This window comes from Sycon ciliatum, chromosome 5, assembly GCF_964019385.1.
Source record: "Sycon ciliatum chromosome 5, ocSycCili1.1, whole genome shotgun sequence".
In the NCBI taxonomy this organism is placed as follows: domain Eukaryota; kingdom Metazoa; phylum Porifera; class Calcarea; order Leucosolenida; family Sycettidae; genus Sycon; species Sycon ciliatum.
Window position 1 is genome coordinate 12,424,260 of NC_088647.1, and position 6,000 is coordinate 12,430,259.

The window sequence follows — 6,000 nt, forward strand, 5'->3', positions numbered from 1 at the left end:
GACACGAGAAGGAGAAGCGTCGCAGCTATGAAGCACGAGTTTTGCACATCGAGCATGCGTCATTTGTCCCCATCGTCCTCAGTTGCACTGGCGGGCAAGGCAAAGCAGCGAAGGCTCTCTACCGTAGGGTTGCGTCCATGGTATCGGAGAAGACACTACAGGAGAGTCTTTGTCGTCGGTGATTGCCTTTCTTCGCGTTAGGTTGGGCTTTGCCCTCGTCTGAGCAGCTGCCGCTGCCATTCGTGGTCATCGACGTCCAGCCTCTTCCTCTGCCGTTGATCAGAACCGGTCAGCAGCTTTGGCTGTTGCGCAGTGTGGCTGTTGCGCAGTGTGGCTGTTGCGCAGTGTGGCTGTTGCGCAGTGTGGCTGTTGCGCAGTGTGGCTGTTGCGCAGTGCCAGTGTGGCTTGGCGTTGTGAGAACTAACTACATGTACTTGCACCATGTCCCCATTGTACATAATTATACTTCCTGTGAAATAGCCGTCTTTTCTTTTCTCTATTTATTCTCTTTACCAGGCGTGGGCCATCCCCTGGACTATCAAAATGGGTGCCTTATTATTTTTCTGTTTCTCAGTCCATTGTACTGGTAAAAAAAGTCTGCACAGCAGAATAGCCGCGAGCATCGAGTTTGAAGTGCGTATTTTGGTATACCGTTCAAATAAATTGTTTTGCTGCAAGTACAAGAAGCGTGCCAGGTTCAAGATCAACTACAGGCCAACAGAGAGTCGTGGGGGGGGGGGGTACCTCAGGCCAAAGCCAAAGGCCAACCACCACTGACTTGGGTTCACACCATCAAGGACTGCACTGGTCATTCCACACATACTCTTGCTCACATCGCTCATGATCAGTGAGAACTCAGACGTCGACGGTCGGCATAACCTTACGATGCTGGATGAAGATAACATGCTCCAGGCATATTTAGGCATGTTACAGGAAATAACCTGGTGAATGTTACCCCTTATAAGCCGTGCTGCCATGGTGCCAGAGTCGTTGTAACGTTGCAAAGTGCAACAAGAGTGCAGGGGCACAGCACAGTATCACTATCATTGGCATAATTCCAGCATAATGTAGCATAATCACTGGCATAATGGAAAGCATAAATCAGCAATTTACCGAGCATAATCCGCCAAGGTCTACATGCAGGTCTCATGCATTGCAGACAGACTACAGTCCTGCAAGAGGGGGTTATGTACTCTTGGTAATAGTCACTAGCTGCTGCCCGGTGTAACCGCGAAAACGGTACCTTCGAGAAAACGGTTCCAGGGCCTAGGGTTAGCAGGGATACACCGGTACGCGGTACGAGCAACCTCCAGGTTCCAGCCTAGCCGCGTAAACGGTTCCCTGCATCTATGGATCTCTTGGAACCGTTTTCGGCGGATGGAGTCCTCACCGCGAAAACGGTGACTTCCACACATTCCCGGCATCTTTAGTAGCCCTCTTGCAGTCTTGGCACCGCTGTCACGGCTGTCACTGCGGAGGTAACTCAACCAATTGAACCATGTCACATCAGACTCACATGTCAACTGGTTACTTTTTCCTGTGAGATTACACAGTGTTAGCCCCTATTCCAGGGGCTAACACGTCGTGTTGTTGTCCCGTCAGTCGCGTATTCGTTGTTTGCTCCTGGATGTCTTCTTGATACTCAGTCCTCATAAACTTAGTAGCTTCTGTTCTACAACAGAGAGGTTCCAGGCTGTCCAAGAGAGTGCTCAATACCGAGTGGTAGAGCTGGTTCAAACAATAGGAGGACAGAGGAAGTGTTTTTACTCAGAGTTTCACGCACTAAGCGATCATCAGAAAACTGTTTTCTGATGATCGCTTAGTGCGTGAAACTCTGAGTAAAAACACTTCCTCTGTCCTCCTATTGTTTGTAGCTTCTGTTCTAAATTGTCCTTCTTTCTTCTCTTTTATACTCTTTTTTTCTTTCTTTTCCAACTTCTGCCCATGGCATCCCTCTCTCAGCTCGTCAGCTGACAACAGTTACTGTCACCACCATGACACTGTCGTGAGAAGGTGCTCTCTACAGCTGTAGACGAGGTTGGTGATGTTCCGACGCGGCCATGGGTAGACCTTCACCACGTCAGAATACCCCGGCTACACGTTGGCTGTATTTTATTAGTACAACTCATAAATATAAATAATTTAAAAAAATTGTTTTGTTGTTGATGTTGTTGTTGTTACGTGCTCAGATGGTCGCGAGACCCGGGGGCTCTACAAACCGTGGATGGTTGTAGAAAAGTCACTGTTTCCGAACACGCTGGTCCTCCACCTTGTCACATGCTGTCAACCAACGACATGTTTCAACAAAACAAGGTTTATCTAATGCCTTCTTGCTACAGTACTATGTATCAGGGACTTCCTACCAGTACGATCACGAGTAAACATCCATAATGGTTCATGTTAGATAGGAATACATACATTATAATGACATGCACATGTACATGACTTGTTACACCAGCCCCACCTTCTATCCTCTTTTACATGCACTACTAATACTAATACTAATACTATACTATACGCTGTATTCATGTATTGTTCCAACACACTTTCCAGGTTGACCTTAGATAGCACACTGGAGACCTTTTGATGCATTTCACTTTCAGCCGCCCTTTTAGTTATTTACACATACTATTACTAACAGCTGTACATACATCCTAATGCCCCTTTCAACAGTTGTCTACCTGGTATTATTGCACACCTACATGTACATGTATACGATGTATTGTACACCCTTCTATTCAGTTCTTCCTCTAAACGTATTCCGCTTGCACAGGTGCCATGTCCCGACCTTTCCCATTATTCTGCCCACACAATCATGTACCTTGTAGTTTGACCTTTCTTCTTACTTCTCTCTGCTCTACGTATCCCCTGACCATAGGCTAGCTTACTTACTCACCCTATAAAAGCTGCTGCCTTTCTAGTTTCCTGGGGATTAGTTTCTTGCCGATTAAGACCAGCTCTCCGCAGATCAGTTCCCTGTGGATTAGTTTCATGCTAGATTACAGTGTACTACCTGAGAACTCTTTCTCTCTCTCTCTCTGAATAAGTGTGCAATTCTGTAGGATAGCCATTATCCAGTACTGTAACCGCTTGCTCTACCGACTGAGTGAAACCGGGACTTAACAGTTCAGATGGTCGCAAGACCGGGCTCTCAGTGACCACGGTGTTGGTGGGAGAAAGGTCATTGTTTCCGAACACGGTTAGGTGGTCCTCCACCTTGTTACATGCTGTAAACTACAACATAGTACAAGTACTAGCAAGAGTACTCAATCTTCAGCAAGAGTATACACTGTATATGCTCCCTGGAGCTTATTTACTCTAGTCTTGGTAGTACATACATCCTGTACACACACCTTGTACACACTCTCTCTAACGGTCTCTAGGCTACACTGCAATTGATATACATTAGCTCAAATTTTCGGGCACGGCCCATCATCAGGAATAAAGGATGTATGAATTCAAGTATTGGCTACAGTGGAGTCTCCAAACCTTGAGAAAAGTTGGTATTACTTACATTGCTATTAGTAGTGATACCCAAGTACATGTACTTGAACTCCAGTTCCCCCCCCCCCCCGCCCTTGGCGGATTATGCTCGGTAAGTTGCTGAATTATGCTTTCCATTATGCCAATGATTATGTCAGTGATTATGCCAGGGATTATGCTGGAATTATGCCAATGATGGTGCTATACTGTACCCTTGCACTCTTGTTGCACTTTGCAACGGTACAGGCACCAGGCACCATGACAGCACGGCGTATAAGGGGTAACATTCACCAGGTTGTTTCCAACCATTACATACGTACATGTAATAGACACTGGTGGAGGTCAGTTGGAGATTCTGGAGCTCTGGATGTGCTGGTTACTGCTTGATTTGCTTGGAGGCTGGAGAAGAAGGAGACCCCGATGAGAACGCTATTCTGCTGTTGTTTTACCGTGTTGTGTTGGGTTTTGTTCTTTTTCCTTTTGGTTTCTTAGGTTTCTGTTCATATTAATTTTTGTGTTAGCAGATTCTCACCACTTTCTGGAGTCAGGTTCTGTGCGCAGTCACCAGTCTTCACACCTCCATGTCGAACCGGTGTCACATCTCCAACTGTTGTTTCCTTTAGCAGAAATGCCTTGCTGCCAGTGCCAGCTAAGGGACATGTCAGCGATGTGCTTGCAAGATTGCTAACACCCCATGTGTTGCCTGGCTACTACCCAAGCCGCAACAACCCATCAACCTGCAGAAATAGCACTCCTGGCGTTGGGACTGGGGCATCCTATGGCCACAGCAATGGTCTGGGTGACAGCGCTAGTTCCGGAACTCCAGAACTAACATTACCAACAGCCAGGTGGATTGTGTAGTTGGAGCCTATGTCAGTATGTGGAGCCAGAGTGGCACAACCAAAGGCCAACTTAGGCGAGAAGACCAGCTCCTCAGCTACCAGCGTGCACCTCATTGCCGGCTCAGGGTAGCCAGTCTTCTCCAGTTGCCTCTGCCTCTGCTCATAACATGCCTGGACCGGGTCATGGACAGTCGAGTTTCCTACGAGTCCTGGGAAATTACAACGAAGTTGTCCATTGGAAGAAGGTGTATTTCACGGTTCCATGTGGATCAGTTTAGTAAGGCATTTGTCAATCAGCTTTTCACTCATCTAAATTACTATGTCGAGTCCCAAGGCGAAAATGCTGAGTTGCTATACTGCTTCTCCATCCTTCCTGCTCTTGCGCTGCAGAGAACAGGAGCTAGTTGCCATGATCGACAGCAGAGCGATCATCTTCGGTGTCGGCTTTCGCTCTGAAGCAGCAATGAGTATGAAGCACTCGTAGACTGAGGAGGGCCGGTGTATCCAGAAGACGTTGGATGCACCAGTACCCAATGGTCGAAAGTGTGGTGGTGTGGATGAAGCACGCCAATTTGGGAGGAGTATGGCATCTGGAAGGGTTCACGAAGCACTGCATTGCTTGGATGCCGCAGCAGGAGATCGTGAGTCCGGCACTCTGAAGCTGGCGGACGTCATTACCTCATCCGTTAAAAAGAAGTCGTCATGAATTGTGAGGGCTCCGCTGGTCCCACACTCAGCCACAGGCCTTGATGCTGCCTGTTCGCGACGGATGTTTTCAGCGTTGAAAGGATCATCTACTGATCTGTGCAATGCTCTGTCGGGGCTTGCGCGTCTCCTGGCGGCGTCGGAGGTTAATCCCGCTGGCTTAGCTCCATTCAGCCTAGCTTGCCGGCTGGTGGCCTTGAATAAGAATCCTGGAGTGTGACCAATCGGCGTCGGAGAAGTGCCACGGAGAATAATATTATTGTTGCAAAGGCAATTCTAAAGGTCGCACGGCAAGAAGTCCAGGAGGCGTGTGGCTACATCTAAAGTGCTCTGGTCTCCCTGCGGGGATCGAGGCGGCAGTTCATGCAATGCTGGCCATCGACGACGAACAGCCTACAGAAGGCATTCTGCTAGTGGACGCGTGTAATGCATTATTATAACAGCCTCAGAGCTGCTGCACTTCATAATGTTCGGCTATTAACTATTAGGCGGTGTTTACATGAGGCGTTTCAACCCGGGTTGAGTTCGACCCGGGTCAGATTTCAACCCGCCATGTGCATAAAATGAATTGCGCGTTTACATGACGCATTGCGCTTGACCCGGGTTGAAATTTCGCCCCGGGTTGATTTCAACCCTCCCCCCAAGGGGAGGGTTGAAATCAACCCGGGTCAAGAAAATCGTACAGACGTACTTCTGTGCGTATCTCGCGCCAGGTTTGAACGGCACTGCAGATGCAAATTTCGCGCGAACGGATTCACGTGACCATACAGGACTGTAGAAGTGGACTTTTGGCGGCATATCAGTATTTGACCCGGGTCAACTGTCTTCATGTAAACGCTCACCTCTTTTGTCTATCGTACAGACTTTCAACCCGGGCTGAACTCGACCCGGGTTGAAATTTCTCATGTAAACACAGCCTTAGGGTCGAACAAACTGGGTTTTGTACGACTCCCTAGTACAATCATGTACT